The sequence below is a fragment of the Balaenoptera physalus genome (assembly GCF_965194825.1).
Source record: "Balaenoptera physalus genome assembly, chromosome: 14".
NCBI classification, from domain to species: Eukaryota; Metazoa; Chordata; class Mammalia; order Artiodactyla; family Balaenopteridae; genus Balaenoptera; species Balaenoptera physalus.
In genome coordinates, this window is record NC_138893.1 from 85,872,440 (window position 1) to 85,892,957 (window position 20,518).

Sequence of the window (20,518 nt, forward strand, 5' to 3'; positions counted from 1 at the left end):
CCTTTTCTTCCAGCTCTGGGGAGGAGGGAGGTGTCTTGTGACTGACTGGAGGGGCTGATGTGGCAGTAGGGTGGGTAGGATGCCACGGGAAACATCCATCAACATCACTGTCACCCCTCCTAAAACTGGCTGGGCTCAAACCAAGAAGTCTGCCACTTAAGAGCTGTGTGGCCTGAGGCAGGTAACTCAACCTCTCTTGAGTTGCTCATCTCTAAGTTAGGGATGAGGTTGCCCACTTTCCAAAGCTGGAATGAGGACTGGCTGACCCTGGAAGTGTGCGAATCCCCCAGCCCAGTGCCTAGCACTCGTGGCGTAAGAACAGCTCCCTGGGCACAAGAGGAAGGACGACCAAGGAGTTAGAAGTGACCTCAGATAATGCTGACTCCAAACTTTACTTACATCCCGAAAGATGGAGGCCTGGAGAAGGCAGCTGGGAGGAAGGCCACACGGTCCCCCTGGCCCGTGCTCCCTGGTCAGGGAGGGGTGGGGAGCGTGCAGGTCATTAAAGTCACTCCTGCCTCTTCTGCAGACACAGCAAATGCCCGCTCCACGATGGCATCTGGAGATGCCAGGCAAGGCTGGGCACGGGGAGCACGCCACAGGCCTCTGGAACTACGGCTCCGTTTAGAGGACAAAAGAACAGCCTTCCCGGGGCGCTGGGCGGGGCATCTGCAGGAGGAGGTGCTGCTGAGCTGGGGCCGGGGCTCACTCTGCCCGCTGTCCAATGAGGCCCCGTCTCTCTGGCAGAGGCTCTGGGCTTGATTAAGCTGTCACTGCCACTTGCGATGTCACTTCTGAGAGAGTCCAAAAGGGACAAAGGTCACAGGAAGCACAGGTCCCTGAATCAGGCTGCCCTGATATCAGCAGCCTCCGTGGGTCTCTAGTGCCCGTCAGCCGCCCCGCAGGTGCCCAGCCCAGCCCCTGCCCGGCTCACACCACGGAGGGGGGCGCTGCTTACAGCCCCTGCTTAATTAAATCAATAAACTACCAATGCAAATCTGGCTGAAGGCCAGCTCTTTATGGCGCTCCACGCCGAGGGGAGGACTGAATTAACAGCTGCAGCAGGAGAACAGAGGAGGCGAGGAGAGACAGAGGGAAAGGAGGGAGAAGAGGAAGGCCAGCCTGGGAGGAGCTCAGAAGCAGGGGACGTGTCTGGCCCCCAGACCTGTTCTCTGGACCACATCATGACCCATATCTCAGAACCCCAGCACCCTGTTCCCGCCTTCAGCCTTTCCCTCCCCCTTCCTGCCAACACGGTTTCAGGAAAGGTTCTACTATCAGTCACTTGTACCATATGAGAACTTGAAGCTGGATTAGCCTGCAGAGGTGTGCTGATCCCACTTCATTTTGGGGATGAGGTAGCAAGGCTCAGAGACCGGGTGCCCCAGGCGTCCCTTCTGAGCCCCAGGCCTATAACCTGGTCTGCATGCTGCTTGGCCTCCCCAGGCCTAGGGCTTGCTCTCCTTACTCTCACAGGATGGGAAGGATGTCAAAGTATCTGACTTGGTAGAAAAGCAAGGCGCGTACTAGTGCCACGCTGGCCAGGGCAGGCTGCCAGAGCAGGAGTTCTGTGGGTCCCTCTCTTCAGTGTCTTAGGGTCTGGGCAGAGTGAGACCCCAGCAAGGACCCAGACACACAGCTCGGCTCACCCTCTATTCTGCCTTCCTTGTGAGACCTGGTTGTCAGGAATGGACAGGCTGTGTGGCCTGGGGTCAACCCCTGACCTTCTCTGGGCCTCATTTTCTCCATCTGGATCACAAGGGGCTCAGAACTAATGGCCTGTAAGTGACTTTCTAACTCACACCCTCTGCATCAGCGTCTATAAGAGGAGACCTGCCTCTTTGACCAGCCTGGGGACTGGCCTGAGCTGAGACCGCCTATGTTTGGAACCAGAGCCACTCCAGCCACCACCAACCTGCTGGGTGGGCTGGGCCCTGGCGTCCAGCCATGAACCCCATGCTCCTTCCGTTTTCCCATCAGTAAAATGGGGATAATGACAGGTGTGGCTCCCACATGTGGGAGGATGTTGCACTAATGAATGCTCTCAGAGTCTCAGATGAGAAAAAGAGGAGCATCTACATGGGCCAGGGAGGTAGCCTAGAGATCCCGATGCCTGGCTGAATGCCGGGCCCTGCCCCACCGGTCTGAGAAATACCCGTCAGCAATACAGCAACCTCTAGTGCCCAGCAAGGACCTTCCCAGAACTCACTCCCTCTGGGATCTTGAGAAAATGCTTTCCCACTTTGGGCCACCCAGGTCTCTCCTCTGTAAATGGCTCTGATGCCCTATGACTTATTTCCCAGCTCCAGGGAAAGTGACAGCATTTTACTCACTGCCCCTCCATCTGTCTAGGGTTTGTCGAGTCTTCACGTGTGCCTAGCACTATGAGGGACACAGAGAAAGCGTGGGCGGGGTGTCTGCCATCAGGAACTTGTGTCTCCCCTGGGTAGACAGAGGGTAAAGAAATGAGCGAAGTTTAGCGTCAACACGTGCACAATTGTTAAGATAAATGGCCACATGGCCCAGATGCCTCTGCAGGGAAGCAAACGTGAGGGACTAGTCTTCTCTTCCCTGACCCTGGCAGACATCACTAATCAATCACACACCTCTTTCCAGCTGCGCCTGGATGTAGCCTCCCCAGTCCTTCTGTCATCTTGCTCCAGACAGCCCCCAGCCTGGCCACTGGAGTTAGCAAGCAAATGGGGATCACCTCCCCAGAGGTCTAAGGGTTATGGCTGGGCTGGCCACAGGAGGTTTCCTGAAGGCAGAGGTCTTCACCTAGGCCTTGAAAGAGGAATCTGGATAGTTGAAAGGAAAGGAGAGGTGCTCCAGGTGGCAGGGGCAGTGTGAGTGGAGCTCTGGAGAGGAAAATCCACACAGCATATTCAAGGACAGTGGGATCAGCTGCCAAAGGGGTGAGATGCCTGGAGAGCAGGGTGAGGCAAAGTGGGAGGTGGGTGGGGTGCCCAAAGTCAAGCCAGTTCCACCTCTCTCCCAGGTCTGGTTAGTTGGACCCGTGGCCCCGTTGCCTTCTGCAGCCACTCCCTGGAGGGGCCTGGGATAAGCCAGGTGGTGATGGCCATGCCTGTCAACCTCCTGGGTGACAAGGAAATTCACAACCTCGTTAAAATGACATGTTACTGCCCGTTCTGAGTTGCAGGGTAGATGGCTGAGATGCATAAACCATCTCCACCAGCCCGGCTCCGTGGGTGATTTACAGTCATGTCCAGCCCAGTCCAGCCGCTGGTCCAGGGACAGCCCACAGCACAGGGAGAGGTGTCTTCCATCACTGCACACCAGGGACCAAGTGCAGAATGGCCAACTCAGACACCAGCCGTTTCCCGGGCTTCTAGAACCCCAGGATGCAAGAGGCACACAGGCCAAGGACAGGTAAACAATCCAACCCCTTTCCCTTCCCCTGGAGCCTCTCCCTAGAAGATAACTCTCCACTCACACTTTCCTTTGGAGCCTACCTTAGCTTTCACCTCTATCAGGGAGCCCACCAGGATTTACCCCTAAGACCCAACTGACTGCACAGAGCTGCAGGAGGCCTATTTTTAGTTCCTACCCAAGGCTAATATGCTGAGGGACTTGGGCAAGCCACCCCTGTACCCAGGCCTTGGTTTCTCTATCTGTCACCAAGGGAGTCAGACAAGAGAATCTATAGGCCTCCAGCTCTAAGATCTCACCCGTTATTTCTGAATGGAGGAGTCTGGTTGCCTGGCTGGCCTAGGGCCACCGGGTCATCTGGAGTCCATCCACCTTGTCCTGCTGCACTCAGAGCCTAGCCCAGGTGCTGACTGGCAACCCAAGGAGGGTCAAAGACCCAGAACCTTTGATCACCACAGCTGGAGGGGCCTTCAGAGACCGTTGGTCCAAACCCTGCCTTACCCAGGTGGGCAGTAGAGGCCCAGAGAGGGCAATGACTTGCCCAAGATCACACAGCAAGCCACCCACAGCCAGGACTCATACCTTGGTTGGGGTCTTGCTTGGTGATGTGGTTCATGGGTACAAAGGCTGTGCTTACTGTTCCATCCCTGCCACTCACAGGGAGCCCCCTGGGTGAGGGCGGAGGGACTCACTGACCCTGATGGGGGGCAACGAAGAAACAGAAGAAATGGCCCCCACCTGCTAAGAACCTCCAGTTAAGATAAAGAGGAAGAGATTCCAGTGGGAAATGGGAGCCAGAGAGAGCACCTCCCATCTAAATCTCTCCCCACCAGCTTCCCACGGCCTGTCATTCCACCATAAGTGAAGTGTCCCTTTGGGTTAAAAACTGCCCTCTTTAGAGGAAGTTACAACGTAATTTCCTAGCATCTCAGTATAAACAAATCTGTCAGAAGTCTTCCTCTGGGGCGATAGAGGGCTGAGATCAAATAAGGGATCCAAAGAGACACACTCCTGCTTCCCTTTGGGGTGTGGAGAAAAGTTCCTAGAATTCTCTCCCCACAGGCAACCCTGTGACCTCATGTGCTAGCTTACAGCTTACCCCAGCACACGTGTGTGCACACACACACACTTGCGTGCACACACACACACACACACACCACGGCCAAGACCAGAGGGAAAGCGTCAGCCTAGCAAAGCCCTTCTCAGCATCAGAGCAGACTTTCTTGTTTGGGGGTGGTGGTGGGCTGCCTGACCCTGGAGGCATCCAAACCGAGGCAGTAGCATGATGAGAGGGAACTTTTCCACCCCAGAGAGACTCAGACATTTGGTCACTCACCCCCCTCCTTCTCCATTCACCGCAGGGCTGGCTGGCTGTGTACGTTCACAAATGTCCCTTCTGTGCGCCACCTCAGCCCTCCCACCAGGGCTCCAGCACTCAGGGATGTTCCCTGAATGGTCAGAGGACACGGGCCACGGCAGGGGTGGCCCCTCTCAGGGGCTGGTAGCCCCGCTTGACACGAAGCTCCAGGGCCCACAGAGCCCCCATCAATCAGGTCACAGCCCACTCCTCGGCTGCTAGCCCCGGGTTGCAGGCTCCCTCGCCAGCCCTTGTTAGGATCATGAATGGGTATGGCCTTTGACCAGGAAAACGACAGCCTCAGAAGGCCTTCACTCAAAAGGAAGTCTCCCACTGGCCCTCTGGAGGGTTGCTCTGTCGGGACAGGGGACCTGGCTGTCACCTCTCTCTCTCTCTCTCTTTCTCTCTCTCTCTCTGTCTCTCTCCATTTCCTGAGCGTGCAGCCCTCTCTCCTGGCTCTCTGCTTCTCTAAACTCTGAATTTCTCTCCATTGCTCTGGATTTGTTTCACTCTCTGCCAGTCTCTGCCTCCGGGTCTCTTTCTGTATCTCTCATCTCCTCTCTCTCTCAGCCTCTATCCCTCTGCGTCTGTGTGTCATCTTTCCCTCGTTCCCCCACCGCCTCCCTGCTCCCCTCTCCCTGGCTGCACCCCAGCCGCCCAGCCCCGCAGAGCTTTGCACTCAGAAGTGAGTGCTGAATCGGTGTTTCTGAGTGCAGTTGTGAGCTGACATAACTATCACTGGCTCCGAGGCAGAGCCCGCCTGGGCAGCCCCCTCCTGCTATTTCCCCACATTTCAACACCTGGATTTTTTTTTTTTTGGCTGTGTTGGGTCTTCGTTTCTGTGCGAGGGCTTTCTCCAGTTGCGGCGAGCGGGGGCCACTCTTCATCGCGGTGCGAGGGCCTCTCACTATCGTGGCCTCTCTTGTTGCGGAGCACAGGCTCCAGACACGCAGGCTCAGTAGTTGTGGCTCACGGGCCCAGCCGCTCCGTGGCATGTGAGATCTTCCCAGACCAGGGCTCGAACCCGTGTCCCCTGCATTGGCAGGCAGATTCTCAACCACTGCGCCACCAGGGAAGCCCCAACACCCGGATTTTAAACATCTTCTGGGTGCGCAGCCCTGAGCCAGACCCTCAGTCGGGGAGGGGAGGGGAGAGGCAGCTCAGATGGCCAGGGAGAGCCACGCTGAGCCAGACACTGTCCCAGGCACTTTCCATACGTTTTCCTGGGTCATCCTCAGATATCCAAGGTGGGTTTTAATTTTCCCATTTTATGTACAAGGAAACTGAGCCCCAGACTCAGCACAGCCCAGGGACCATCTTGGCCAGGATGAGGGGGACTCCAAGCAAAGACCGCCCAAGGGAGGGGTCCGGCGTTGGGCAAACGAGGTCCAGGTCTAGTACCCTCGACGTGCTCGGCCATTAGCCAGGTAGGCAGCCTGGGAGAGGAAGGCTGGGTGAGATGCCGCGGCAGGTCCTGAAGATGCAGTGCCGGGAGTGGTGCGCCAGCCGTGTCCCTCGCAGGGACATGTGACTGGTGCACCTCTGTGGCCACTACGCTGGCCTCTTGGGGCAGAGCCCTTCCGGGTGTTGGCAGATGCCCCCCACAGAGGAAGGGGTCTCCTCCTTTGCCTCAGCCCCTCCTGGGCGGCCCCAGCACGTACTGAGCTCCCTCATCTCCTCCCCAAAACGGTACAGTGGTGTTGGCCCAAAGGCGGTGTTGCCGGCCGGGGCGGGACGGCCTGGCTCAGAGCAGGACCCCGGCTCCCAGGCCTGCCCTGTGCCTCAGGCCCGTGCTCCCCCAGGTCCCGCAGGAGCCCCGGGTCCACCAGATGCCCAGAGACTCATCACTGTGGACCACAAGGTGGGATCCGGGTCCCTGGTCCCCCTCAAATTATCCCCAGCCATAGCTTCCCGTGGTGCATGAGCAGATGGGTCTCTACCCGGGGGCAACCACCTGGTGTGAGGGGTGGCAGCAGGCACCAAGAGCCCCCCGGCTCCTCCAGGGCCAGGCTCTTTGCCCTGAATCATCGAGGAGGGAGGGGCGTGGGGGGGCTTCAGACTGTCGAGGGTAAGTGGGCAGAGGTGTTTAGCTGAACAAAGGCTCTCACACGGCTGAACATGTGTGACACCCCCCCTACCCGTCATCCAGAACGGCAGAAGCCATCCCAGAATGGAGTGGACTTAAAGGAGTGAGCGCCCTGTGGCCAGAGGCATTCAGCACACCGGGGGGCACCCCATCCTGAAAACCAGCGGCCACTCCAAGAGTGCCCAGGACATGCAGGACAACTCCCAGGACGGTCCTGAGCAACAAGGAATCCTGGCTCTCCACTTCCTCACTGTCAATCACTTAACCCCTCTGCCTCAGTTTCCTCATCTCTAGACGGTGATAATAATACTAACATGTCATAAGCTTGTTTTAAGGATTAAATGAGTACCTGTACATTGATTAGAACAGTACCTGGCACCAAGTAAGCCCTCCATAAACATGGGCTATTATCATCATCATTGTTGTAGCTATGAGGAGGAGGAGGTGGATGGATGGATGGATGAAAGAATGATGGATAGAAGGAAAGAAGGAAGGGAGGGAGAGAGGGAAGAAGGAAGGAAGGATGGATAGATGGATGTGTGGATGGATGGGTGGATGGGTGGAATGAAGGGAGCATTAATCCCCAAGTCAGAAAGTCCTAGAAGATGGACAGAGCATGAGTCCAGTTTGGGACAGGCTGCATTTCAAGTGCCTCTGCAAGGCTTTGCATCCAAAGCATCAGGGCAGCTGAAGATACATGCTGAAGCCCAGAAGTGTGGTGTGGGCCGAGGATGTGGGGATTGTCAGCCATAGGGAAGGAGGGAGCCTAGGAAAGGGTCAGGGAGTGGGACGGGGCTGAACTGGGACAGGAAGCCAGGGTAGTGGGCCAGTCAGGACTCTTGCAGTTACAAGTGCCAAAAAACAAACTCCGAATGGCTTTAGGGAAAAAATATACATTGGCTCCTGTGATGGAAACATCAGAAACAGCTGGGTCCAGGTGCTCAGTTGAGGGCTTGGGACTCTCTCTTCTCCTTCCATCATGTGCTTCTGTTTTCCTCCCCGTTGACGTCTTCCTCAGGCAGCCTCTCCCTGTGGTGGCCAAGGCGCCCTGGCAGCTCCCACTCGACATCCCACATTCCTGCCAAGAGGAAAGACCCTCCTTCCCGGTCCAGGTAAAACCCAGGATGGGCTCCCACTGGCCAGGCCTGGTCACACATGTGTCTCTGAAGCCCAGAGCTGGATCAGACCTACTCAAACGACAGGGACTGAGACAAGGTAAGGGGTGGGAGGGGTCCAAGGAAAATACGCGTGTTGGTGGCCAAAGAAGGTGGGCGGGCGCCGGGCAGACACCTCCACAGCTGCCTGCTTCACCACCACCACCAGCAGCTAACGGCAGGGATGGAGTGGCACCCACAAAGCTTGTCTAGAAGAGGGGGAGGAGACCTAGAAGCATTCAAAGTCTTAGACACCAAGAAAAGACCAGGTTTCCAGAGGAGGGAGCGATCACTGTGTCAGCTGCTGCCACAAAGGGGCCTCTAGATTAGCCACCAGCAGTCAAGGGTGACGGTGACAAGACGGGGCACTACCAGAGAACTGCTCCCACCCAGGAGAAGCCTTGGGGGGAGGGGGGCCCTAGGAGGGGGCAGCAGTTGGTGGGGGGGAGAAGGACAGAGCGCTGGGAGGCAGAGGCCGAGAGGACAGGACAGGAGGGCTGCGGGGAGGGCAGAACAGGCGGGGACCCCGGGAGGAGGGCCGGAGAAGAAATGAGACAAAGAAAAAGGAGAGGAAAATAACACCCTGCCTGCGCCCTTCCTCCCCTCCCACAATGCTGAAAGTTAAAAATAGGCTGTGTGGTGAAAGGGAGACAGAATGAGAGCAGTCGTCTAAAGAGAGAGGAGGTAAAGGAGCTGGGGACCCCGGGGAAGTCCCCGCAGGCCTCAGCGAGGATGAGAGGAAGACAGCGGCAGGGAAGACAGAGGCGGCTGCATCTCCCCACAGGCAGAGACCCGAGCCTCACGTTCACACATTTGGTCCAGGTTGGAGGGGCTGAGCCCTGCGGGAGGGCTGCCCGGTCATAATGCCCGCCCGGCTCACTGAGCCCAGGGTCTGGACATCCACAGCTGGCAGGATGGGAATTACAACCCCACTTGGCAGATGAGGGAACTGAGGCTCAGAGAGTCTCCCGGCAGGCCTACTGGCTCCTGGGCTCCACCGAGAGGACTTGGCCATAGAGAGGATTCTCGGTGGGACCCCGGGTTCAGAATTACAGCTGCAGGGGCCCTGAGTGCCCTCCCGGTGCTGGCACCTGGCATCAAGGTGGGCAGAGAGGAAAGGGCGGTGGGCAAGCCAGCAGGCGATCTGGCCACGTACCCCATGATACCTCACCCCTTCCTGCCCTGGCAGCTCTGGTGAGGAAACTGAGGCCCAGAGAGGGCAAGCTCTCTGCCCAGCTGCTCACTTCACCAGCGGCAGAAGTAGGCGCTGAGAACCGGAAGATCCTTCTGTTCCCAACCCAGCCCTTCCCTAACCAGCTGGGTGGCCAGGCTATGCCCCCCTTCCCAGAGCTTCAGCTCTCATCACCCCATGCCCTTCCTGCCTGCCTCCTGGGCACGCCCATGGAGGGACTAATTAGTCGTTGGTTTGAGGAGGCAAAGCCCCACATAAACACAGAGGGTTATTAGCCCTCAGAGCCCGAGAGGAAGACCAGCTAGGAGCTGCCTCCGTGCTGACAGGGCTGGTTTCCCTGCCTGACTTTAGGGCGGCATTACTTGTGTTAGTAGACAGCGTGATTATTGGATGCTGTTAATAATCTCTTAAGTTTATAGATGGGCTTTCTTCCAAGGATCTTAAAGCTCTTCTGTATTTAGCTTCCCCTTGCTGCCAGGAAGTCAATACCACAACATGGAGAAACATTGATCTCCATGTTTTTATGAGGCACAGAGAGGTTAGGCCCCTTGCCCAGGGCCACACAGCAAATCAGCAACAGAACTGGAGTCAGTATTCACAGTCTTCAGAGGCCCAGGAAGGAACTATGTTCTGGACACTCACTGATACTCTCAGCCTCTCTCTGGCCAGCTCAGAACAGGCCCACCCCTTACATTTGTCTAGTGTTTTCTTTCAGATTTGACCCCCTTGATCAAGGGCTGGTAGAATTATTACCATCGTTCAGGTGAAAACACGAAGTCTTAGAGAAGTGAAGTGACGTACTCAAGATCACACAGCAATGGGCAGAGAAAGGACTTGAATCCAGGTCTCTGGACTCCCCATCCAGTGCTCTAACCAGGGCAGCAGCTGCCCACATCCACCCCAAAGCTGAGCTGGGAGGGTCCGGGGGGAGCACTGAGGTGGGTCCGATACCTAGAGGGGGAGAAAGGTGCTGTCCTGTTAGTCCTTCCTGCAGGAGGAGGGGGAAGGGGCTGAGCCAGAGGCAGCGGGGGCAGCTGTCTCCTTCCCTCGACCTACAGGTGCTTCTGAAGGAGGCCAGTGAGGAGGAACAGGGTGGCCCAGACCGGGGGGAGATCCTCAGTGGCCTGGTGACCAGGCAGATGGCTCCCCTCTCTGGGCCCTATTCCACAATTGCTCTATGAGGATGGGGCTGGGCTAGGTGAGCCCTGAGGATCCCCAGGTTCTGAAGTTGCAGAGGTTTCTAAGAGCCCAAGGTCTGCCAGCAGGGTCCAGCCCCGCAGAGCCCCACCAGGATCTTTGGGTGGGGGGCAAGCCTGCCCAGCTCCTCCCATGTCTGGGTGGCCCACTGTAAAGGGAAGAACCCAAGCAGTAAAGCAGCAGACCTGGCCCCTGGCCCACTGTACCACCAGCAGGCAGTGACCTTGGGCAAGTCCCTCCCCTGTGGCCATCTACGTCATCTATCTCCTCACCTGCTGAACAAATAAGGGAGCACCCTAATGTCCCTGTGGCCCTGGGGCAGCCGTGACTGAGGCTCCTGGGGGAGCAGCCCTGACGATTCGGGCTGCTTTGGGTGTACAGGAGTCTGATTCAGACATCGATAAACGTGGATTGCCTGGTCTCCCTGGGCCACCGGGCTACAGAGAGACACCAGTTAGGCTGTGTTCATCTTCCTTCAAGCCACTGGCCCCAGAGCTCCAGCCCAGGGTGCGCAGGCCTTGGGGGGCTTAGGTCAGGAGGGTTGGCTCCAGCTCTGGACCACACTGGCAGCCAAAATCTCTGGTTAATGAAGACAGATGGGCTTCCCTGGGATGCAGGGCAGGTAGGAGGTAGGAGGGCTGGGATTAGTGGAACTGTTAAATGGGCAGGAGCTGCACGGAAGGGTGATTATCAGGAAAGATGAGGAAAGGGAACTAACATGGGGAAGGTGATCCTAAGGCCTCCCCCTGAGAAACCTGTCCACGGAGTAGGCGGGGCTGCAGCCCCAGAGGGCGGCCGTGCAGGGTCTCTGGGTGGACGCGCCCATCCCCCTCTACCCTCCTGACCTTGGGGCGGGAAGGAACAGCAGATCTCAGCCCCAGAATCCAGAGGCAATGGAGGAATAAAGCTAGCCACGTCCTCCTCATCACCAGGCACGGCACTTCAGAGTTTGCCTATGAGTTTCCAGAGATGACCTCCCTGGAGCCTCACAGCCACTCCATGAGGCAGGTACTACTGCCTCGTTTCATAGCTGGAGAAACCGGGGCCCAGAAAGGGCCCGAGACTCACACCGTGTCAGCCAGAGTGGGCCTGACCATGGGCTCACTGACCTCCAGCCCCGGAGGCTCCCCCCACACCTGGCTTTCCAATCTGCAACCTGAGGCAGGAAAGAGCTCTGCGTGCCCATTGCTCCCAATGGCAAGCCATCCTGATGGCTGCGGCCCAGAAAGAGGGATGCTCCATCGAGGCCCCAATGCCCTCTGTCACCCACCCTGATAACAGACAGGGGACTCTGTGGGGTGGCGGGTGGGGAGGGAAGTATGGGGGAAGAGTGACCTTTACCTGAGGATGTGTTACAAGGTCAACCAGAAGTGACTGTGGCAGCATCAGTGACCTGGGTATGGGATGAAATCAAAGAATGACTATTAACTTTGTTCAGATGTGAACATGGTAGTGCAATTACGTGTTCTTAAAGCATCCCTAACTTTTAGACATGTATCCCAAAATAGTTATCTATGAAATGATACGTGATTTGCTTCAAAGTATTCTGAGTGGGGGGAGGGGTGGGTCGGTCCAGAGCGGACACGAGCTCGGCAAATTGTTCACTGTTGAGCTGGGTGGTGAGTCTGTGAGGGTCATTATCCTAGCTCCCTGCTTTTGTGTGTGTTTGAAATTTTCTCTAATAAAAAGGTTTTTTTTTTTTTAATCTGGAGGGAGAAAAGATGAAAAAATGGAAGAATGTGATCATTGTTGGAAGGCACATGGGGGTTCATTATATGACGTTACTTTGGTATATATTTGAAAATTTTCATAATGAAAACTTTTTTTTTTAAGAAAATTCCGTCTCATCCTCCCTGTTGCCCCAGGATGGAGCTTCTTAGTACAGCTCCAAGGCCCTCCAAGAGTGCTTCCCACAGCTGCACCGCGCCTTGCTGGTCCCAGCACCCCTGCCTCTTGGACCTGATGCTCCAGGACCTGGGACTGCAGTCAGCAACCAGACACTGCCGTCTCTGCCACACCTCATGCGTCGTGCTCTGTCCCCTTGGGATGGCATGTCTCCCAACCCTGGCAGCCAAGAGGGCAACTTCTCATCTTGGTTCAGCTCAAGAGTCGCCTCCTTCACGAAGCTGGTGCTACTTCTCCGGCCTCCACCCTGGCGGAACTGACCGCAGCTGTCTTGCAGTCCCCACAGTTCATGTGGCCTGGGACACAGGCTGCAACGGGTGGGGTTTGTCTCAGTGCCCTCAGAGCCCAGCACGAAGCCTGAGGCTCAGTAAATGTCCACTGAGTATTGAAAGTTCTCACCTAATATAGGACTTCACCTGGCTGCCTAAAACCCAAAGAAGGGGTATCGTTTCCTGAGGTCGTCCTGCCCCCTGTTGTTCGAAAGAAGCATTGCAGGGATGGCTGGAAGCAAAACTGGATCCCCTCCCCACCACCCCAGTCCAAGTTCAGCATCCCACTTCCCCTCCCCCGCACTATTGAGCAGAGCTCTGAACTAGGCTGTAGGAGGGAAGCCCACCACAGAAACATGCAGAGCCTGTCACCATCAGCCTCTCCCAGCCCCTCCAGGCCCAGCTCTTACAGGGCTCCCATGGCAGCCTCTTTGAGGACTCCTTTTAGGAACAGGCCACACCTGCACTCAGGCCACCTGACCTTTGCTCAGGCTGCCTTCTCTGCCTGGAGGGCCCACGCCCCCCACCCCACATGCACACACACCCTGTCTCTGCCCGGCCGACTCCTAGTGAATCTTCAAGGCGTCCACTTCACCATCACCCACATGTGGAGTTACTCTGTGTCACTCTATTGCAGCCCGGCCACATCCCTCTAAGGTAGCACTTGTCACCTGCATTAGTGGTGTGACCATCTCCTTCTCTAGACCAAAGGGTCCTTGAAAGAAGACACTGGGTCTCAGTATGGCAGAGACTCGTTACGAACTGAACTGTGTGTTTGGTTTCTACTGCTGTAGCCAAAAACTCCCTTCTGTCCTTGGGAAGGACTCATCTTATCTAGATGACAGGTTTTGTCCCCCTAAAGAAGAAACTAGCACTTTCTATATCTAATGTCTAAACCTGTGCTATCCAATATGGTAGCCGTTGGTCACACGTGGCCCTTAGACAATTGGATGTGTCTAAGCCCTCGCCCATCATTGAGAACTTCTGCTCAGACGGCTGGAGCCGTCCCAGAATGGAGTGGACTTAAGGGAGTGAGCGCCCTGTGGCTCACTGGCCAGCACGCCCTGGGGGACACCTCATCCTGAAAACCAGCGGCCACTTCCAAGAGTGCCCAAGACGCCTGGGTTGTTCCTAACCTGTCTTTCATGCCTCATTTTACTTGATAACATTTATTAAGTGCCCATCGGAGCCAGGTGCTCAGCTGAGCCTGGGATGTGATGGCAAAAGACCAACTATCACCTGGGGGAGAAAACTGCTGCTGTCACCACCATCCCAATTGAGAACCCCTAAGGGGACAGGGTGGGGGAGGAGCTCCCAGAGTATATATTGCCCTTCCAGTCATTTGGGGGTGAAGAGTCTCTACCACATTCTAAATTCATTTGAGAATATTTTAAGCGACACTGCTTGCTTCCCAAGGGTGTGAAGCATTTGATACCTGCAACCATCCCCGCAACGTCTCCTTCCCTGCCTTCCTGGCACTTGGCACAGTGCTTGGTATGTGGAAATCAAACAAATACAGGAAGGAAGGAAAGGAGGGAGGGAGGGGAATTTGCCCTCGATTAGCATGCAACTGGAGAGACGGTGCATGAAAACAGACACAGGGACCAGAATTATGGATTCATGAAAGCTTAGATTTGGAAGAGCTCTAAGGGCCATCTGCTCAAAAGCTCTGCTCACGCAGCAGTCCCCACAGCAGCCCTACAGGGTCAGTGCATTCAACTACTGCCATCCAGGTACACAGAGCCTTCGGCTCTTAAGGAAGGCCCATCCTGTCCCATATGGGACAGGCATGACTGATTCAAAGTTCTTCTAAGCCACAGAAAAATATTAGAACTAAATAGAGAGTTCATCAGCATGGCTGGAGGCAAGATAGCATCCAAATTCACACCTCTCCTATACACCCAGCAATAGCCAATTAGAAATGTAATGGGGGTGGGAGGAGTCAAGACGGCAGTGTGGGAAGACGCAGAGTTCGTGTCTCCCTGCAACTAGGGTGCCTGCAGACGTGGGTGGGGGACCCAGACGCCCAAGGAAATGGGAAGAACCCCCAAGCGAACCGGTAGGACGTGGAGGGACTGAGGGGGGAGGAGAAGTGGAGGCCAGACAGGACCTGCGCCACTGAGGGGTGGCTGAGATGGGGGAAGGGTTCCCATGCCTGGAGGGACCCTCAGGGGCTCGGATCAAGGGGGAGCAGGCCCAGCGTTACCCCTGCCCACTCGGCAGGGGAAGTCAGCCTGGTCCTAGCCCTCAGAGGTCCCCTCTGGGCCGGGTTGGTCCTGGGGATGTAGGAGGGAGGCCAGGAGAGAACAGAGAGGCAGGTGGGAGGGGCTCTCCGAACCGGAGGAGCCGGAGAGGAGCAGAGGGCTTTGCCCCGCCCACTCGAACTCAGGAAGCCTGCTGGGCTCCCAGGTGGGGTCCTCCACCCTCTGAGACCAGAGGTGGGAGGCACACCTGGGCCCCTTCTGTTCTGTTGAGCCTAAGCCGCACCCCCCCCATCCCCCAGGGCCTTTTCCAGCCCTGTGGGTCCTCAGCATAGGCCCCGCCCACCACCCAAACTTCGTCCCTGCTTAGGTCCTGCCCTCCACAGCCAAGGCCTTTTCCATCTGGTTTTTTTTTTTTCCTCCTCCTCTTTTTTACTATTGTGGTTCTGTTTTACCTTCCAGTTGTTATTTCATCTATATTTTTATTTTTATGTTATTTCTAACATATCTGTTAGTTTCCTAGTCTAATTTTATTTTTTACTTTGTTATTGTTCTCCTTTTCTTTTTTTTTTTTTTTGCCGCCCCGCACGGCTTGTGGGATCTTGGTTCACAAGCTGGGGGTCAGGCCGAAGTTCCTTTGGTGGGACCTCCAAGTCCGAACCACTGCACTGATAAAGAACCTCAGACCCCAGAGAATATTCATCAGAGTGAGGTCTCCCGGAGGTCCTCATCTCAGCACCAAGACCCAGCTCTACGCAACAGCCTACAAACTCCAGTGTTGGAGGCCTCAGGCCAAACAACCAGCAAGACAGGAACAAAATCCCACACATAAAAAAAAGGAAAAAAAAATGAGATGGCAAAAAAATATGTCACAGATGAAGGAGCAAGGTAAAAACCTACAAGAACAAATAAATGAAGAGGAAATAAGCAATCTACCTGAAAAAGATTTCAGAGTAATGATAGTAAAGATGATCCAGAATCTTGGAAATAGAATGGAGGCACAGATTGAGAAAATACAAGAAATGTTTAACAAAGATCTAGAAGAACTAAAGACCAAAGAAACAGAGATGAACAACACAATAACTGAAATGAAAAATACACTAGAAGGAATCAATAACAGAATAACTGAGGCAGAAGAACGAATAAGTGAGCTGGAAGGCAAAATGGTGGAAATAACTGCCAAGGAGCAGAATAAAGAAAAAAGAATGAAAAGAACTGAAGACAATCTCAGAGACATCTGGGACAACACTAAACGCATCAACAGTCGAATTATAGGGGTTCCAGAAGAAGAAGAGAAAAAGGAAGGGCCTCAGAAAATATTTGAAGAGATTATAGTGGAAAACTTCCCTAACATGGGAAAGGAAGTAGTCACCCAAGTCCAAGAAGCACAGAGAGTCCCATACAGGATAAACCCTAGGAGAAACCCACCAAGACACATATTAATCAGACTAACAAAAATTAAATTCAAAGAAAAAATATTAAAAGCAGCAAGGGAAAAACAAAAAATAAAATACAAAGGAATCCCCATAAGGTTATCAGCTGATTTTTCAGTAGAAACTCTGCAGGCCAGAAGGGAGTGACAAGATATACTTAAAGTGATGGAAGAGAAAAACCTACAACCAAGATTACCCAGCAAGGATCTCATTCAGATTCCACAGAGAAATCAAAACATTTTCAGACAAGCAAAAGCTAAGAGTATTCAGCACCACCAAACCAGCTTTACAACAAATGCTAAAGAAACTTCTCTAGGCGGGAAACACAAGAGAAGAAAAATACCCACAAAAACAAACTCAAAACAATTAAGAAAATGGAAATAGGAATATACATATTGATAATAACCTTGAATGTAAATGGATTAAATGCCCCAATCAAAAGACACAGACTGGCTGGATACAAAAACAAGACCCAAATATATGCTGTCTACAAGACACCCACTTCAAACCTAGGGACACATACAGACTGAACGTGAAGGGATGGAAAAAGGTATTCCATGCAAATGGAAATCAAAAGAAAGCTGGAGTAGCAATACTCATATCAGATAAAATAGACTTTAAAATAAAGAATGTTACAAGAGACAAGGAAGGACACTACATAATGATCAAGGGATCAATCCAAGAAGATGATATAACAATTATAAATGTTTATGCACCCAACATAGGAGCACCTCAATACATAAGGCAAATGCTAATAACCATGAAAGGGGAAATTGACAGTAATGCAATGATAATAGGGGACTTTAACACCCCACTTACACCAATGGACAGATCACCCAAACAGAAAATAAATGAGGAAACACAAGCTTTAAATGACACAATAGACCAGATAGATTTAATTGTTATTTATAGAACATTCCACCCAAAAGTGGCAGAATGCACTCTCTTCTCAAGTGCACATGGAACATTCTCCAGGATAGACCACATCTTGGGTCACAAATCAAACCTTGGAAAATTTAAGAAAATTGAAATCATATCAAGCATCTTTTCTGTCCACAATGCTATGAGATTGGAAATCAATTACAGGAAAAAAAAATTGTAAAAACCACAAATACATGGAGGCTAAACAGTGCGCTACTAAATAACCAAGAGATCACTGAAGAAGTCAAAGAACATATTTTAAAAATACATAGAAACAAATGACAATGAAAACACAATGACCCAAAACCTATAGGGCGCAGCAAAAACAGTTCTAAGGGGGAAGCTTATAGCATTTCAATCTCACCTCAAAAAACAAGAAAAATCTCAAATAAACAATCTAACCCTACACCTAAAGCAACTAGAGAATGAAGAACAAAGAAAACCCAAAGTCAGTAGAAGGAAAGAAATCATAAAGATCAGAGCAGAAATAAATGAGATAGAAACGAAGAAAACAATGCAAAGATCAATAAAACTAAAAGCTGGTTCTTTGAGAAGATAAACAAAATTGATAAACCCTTGGCCAGACTCATCAAGAAAAAAAGGGAGAGGATGCAAACCAATAAAATTAGAAATGAAAAAGGAGAAATCACAACTGACACTGCAGAAATACAAAGGATTATAAGAGACTACTACAAACAACTAGATGTCAATAAAATGGACAACCACAAAGAAATGGACAAGTTCTCGGAAAGGTACAATTTTCCAAGACTGAACCAGGAAGGATTAGAAAATATAAACAGACCTATCACAAGTAATGAAATTGAAACTGTGATTAAAAATCTTCCAACAAACAAAAGTCCAGGACCAGATGGCTTCACAGGTGAATTCTATCAAACATTTAGAGAAGAGCTAACACCCATCCTTCTCAAACTCTTCCAAAATATTGCAGAGGGAGGAACACTCCCAAATTCATTCTATGAAGCAACCATCACCCTGATACCAAAACCAGAAAAAGATATTACAAAAAAAGAAAATTATAGACCAATATCACTGATGAACATAGATGCAAAAATCCTGAACAAAATACTAGCACACAGAATCCAACAACATATTAAAAGGATCATACACCATGATCAAGTGGGATTTATCCCAGGGATGCAAGGATTCTTCAATATACTCCAATCAATGTGATATACCATATTAATAAATTAAGGAATAAAAACCATATGATCATCTCAATAGTTGCAGAAAAAAGCTTTTGACAAAATTCAACACCCATTTATGATAAAAACTCCCCAGAAAATGGGGAAAAAGGGAACCTACCTCAACATAATAAAGGTCATCTATGACAAACCCACAGCAAACATCATACTCAGTGGTGAAAAACTGAAAGCATTTCCACTAAGATCAGGAACAAGACAAGGATTTCCACTCTCGCCATTCTTATTCAACATAGTTTTGGAAGTCCTAGCCACGGCAATCAGAGAAGAAAAAGAAATAAAAGGAATACAAATAGGAAAAGAAGAAGTAAAACTGTCACTGTTTGCAGATGACATGATACTATACATAGAAAATCCTAAAGATGCCACCAGAAAACTACTAGAACGAATCAATGAATTTGGTAAGGTTGCAGGATACAAAATTAATGCACAGAAATCTCTGGCATTCCTATACACTAACAGCAAAAAATCAGAAAGAGAAATTAAGGAAACAATCCCATTTACCATTGCAACAAAAAGAATAAAATACCTAGGAATAAACCTACTTAAGGAGGCAAAAGACTTGTACTCAGAAAACTATAAAACACTGATGAAAGAAATCAGAGATGACATAAACAGATGGAGAAATATACCATGTTCTTGGATTGGAAGAATCAACATTGTGAAAATGACTATACTACCCAAAGCAATCTACAGATTCAATTCAATCTCTATCAAACTACCAATGGCATTCTTCACAGAATTAGAACAAAAATTTTTACAATTTGTATGGAAACACAAAAGACCCCAAATAGTCAAAGCAATCTTGAGAAAGAAAAATGGAGCTAGAGGAATCAGGCTCCCTGACTTAGAACTATACTACAGAGCTACAGTAATCAAGACAGTATGGTACTGGCACAAAAACAAATATAGAACAATGGTACAGGATAGAAAGCCCAGAGACAAACCCACACACATATGGTCACCTAATTTACAACAAAGGAAGCAAGAACATACAATGAAGAATCGACATCCTCTTCAATAAGTGATGCCGGGAAAACTGGACTGCTACATGTAAAAGAATGAAATTAGAACACTACCTAACACCGTACACAAAAATAAACTCCAAATGGATTAAAGACCTAAATGTAAGACCAGACACTGTAAAACTCTTAGAGGAAAACATAGGAAAAACACTCTTTGACATAAACCACAGCAAGATCTTTTTTGACCCACCTCCTAGAATAATGGAAATAAAAACAAAAATAAACAAATGGGACCTAATGAAAGTTAAAAGCTTTTGCACAACAAAGGAAACCATAAACAAGACGAAAAGACAACCCTCAGAATAGGAGATAATATTTGCAAATGAAACAACGGACAAAGGATTAATCTCCAAAATATACAAACAGCTCATGGAGCTCAATATCAAAACAACAAACAATTCAATTAAAAAATGGGCGGAAGACCTAAATAGACATTTCACCAAAGAAGACATACAGATGGCCAAGAGGCACATGAAAAGATGCTCAACATCACTAATTATTAGAGAAATGCAAATCAAAACTACAATGAGGTATCACCTCACACTGGTCAGAATGGCCCTTATCAAAAAATTGAGAAACAATAAATGCTGGGAAGGGTGTGGTGAAAAAAAGGAACCCTCCTGCGCTGTTGGTGGGAATGTAAATTGATACAACTACTATGGAGAACAGTATGAAGGTTCCTTAAAAACCCAAAAATAGAACTACCATATGACCCAGCAATCCCACTACTGGGTATATACCCTGAGAAAACCATAATTCAAAAAGAGACATTTACCACAATGTTCATTGCAACACTATTTACAATAGCCAGGACATGGAAGCAACCTAAGTATCCATCGACAGATGAATGGATAAAGAAGATGTGGCACATATACACAATGGAATATTACTCAGCCATAAAAAGAAACGAAATTGAGTTATTTGTAGTGAGGTGGATGGACCTAGAGTCTGTCATACAGAGTGAAGTAAATCAGAAAGAGAAAAACAAATGCCATATGCTAACACATATACATGGAATCTAAAAAAAAATTTTTTTAATGGTACTGATGAACCTAGTGGCCGGGCAGAATAAAGAGGTAGTCATAGAGAGTGGACTTGAGGACTTGGGGTGGGAGGGGGAAGCTGGGGCGAAGTGAGAGTAGCATAGACATATATACACTACCGAATG

At 51.1% G+C, this 20,518-nt stretch overlaps 1 protein-coding gene across 1 annotated transcript in view; it reads left to right on the forward strand.

Annotated features, from left to right (window-relative positions):
• The window catches only part of TBATA (thymus, brain and testes associated), a 401,276-nt gene that overhangs the window by 251,888 nt on the left and 128,870 nt on the right, over window positions 1–20,518 (forward strand). The window lies entirely within an intron of this gene.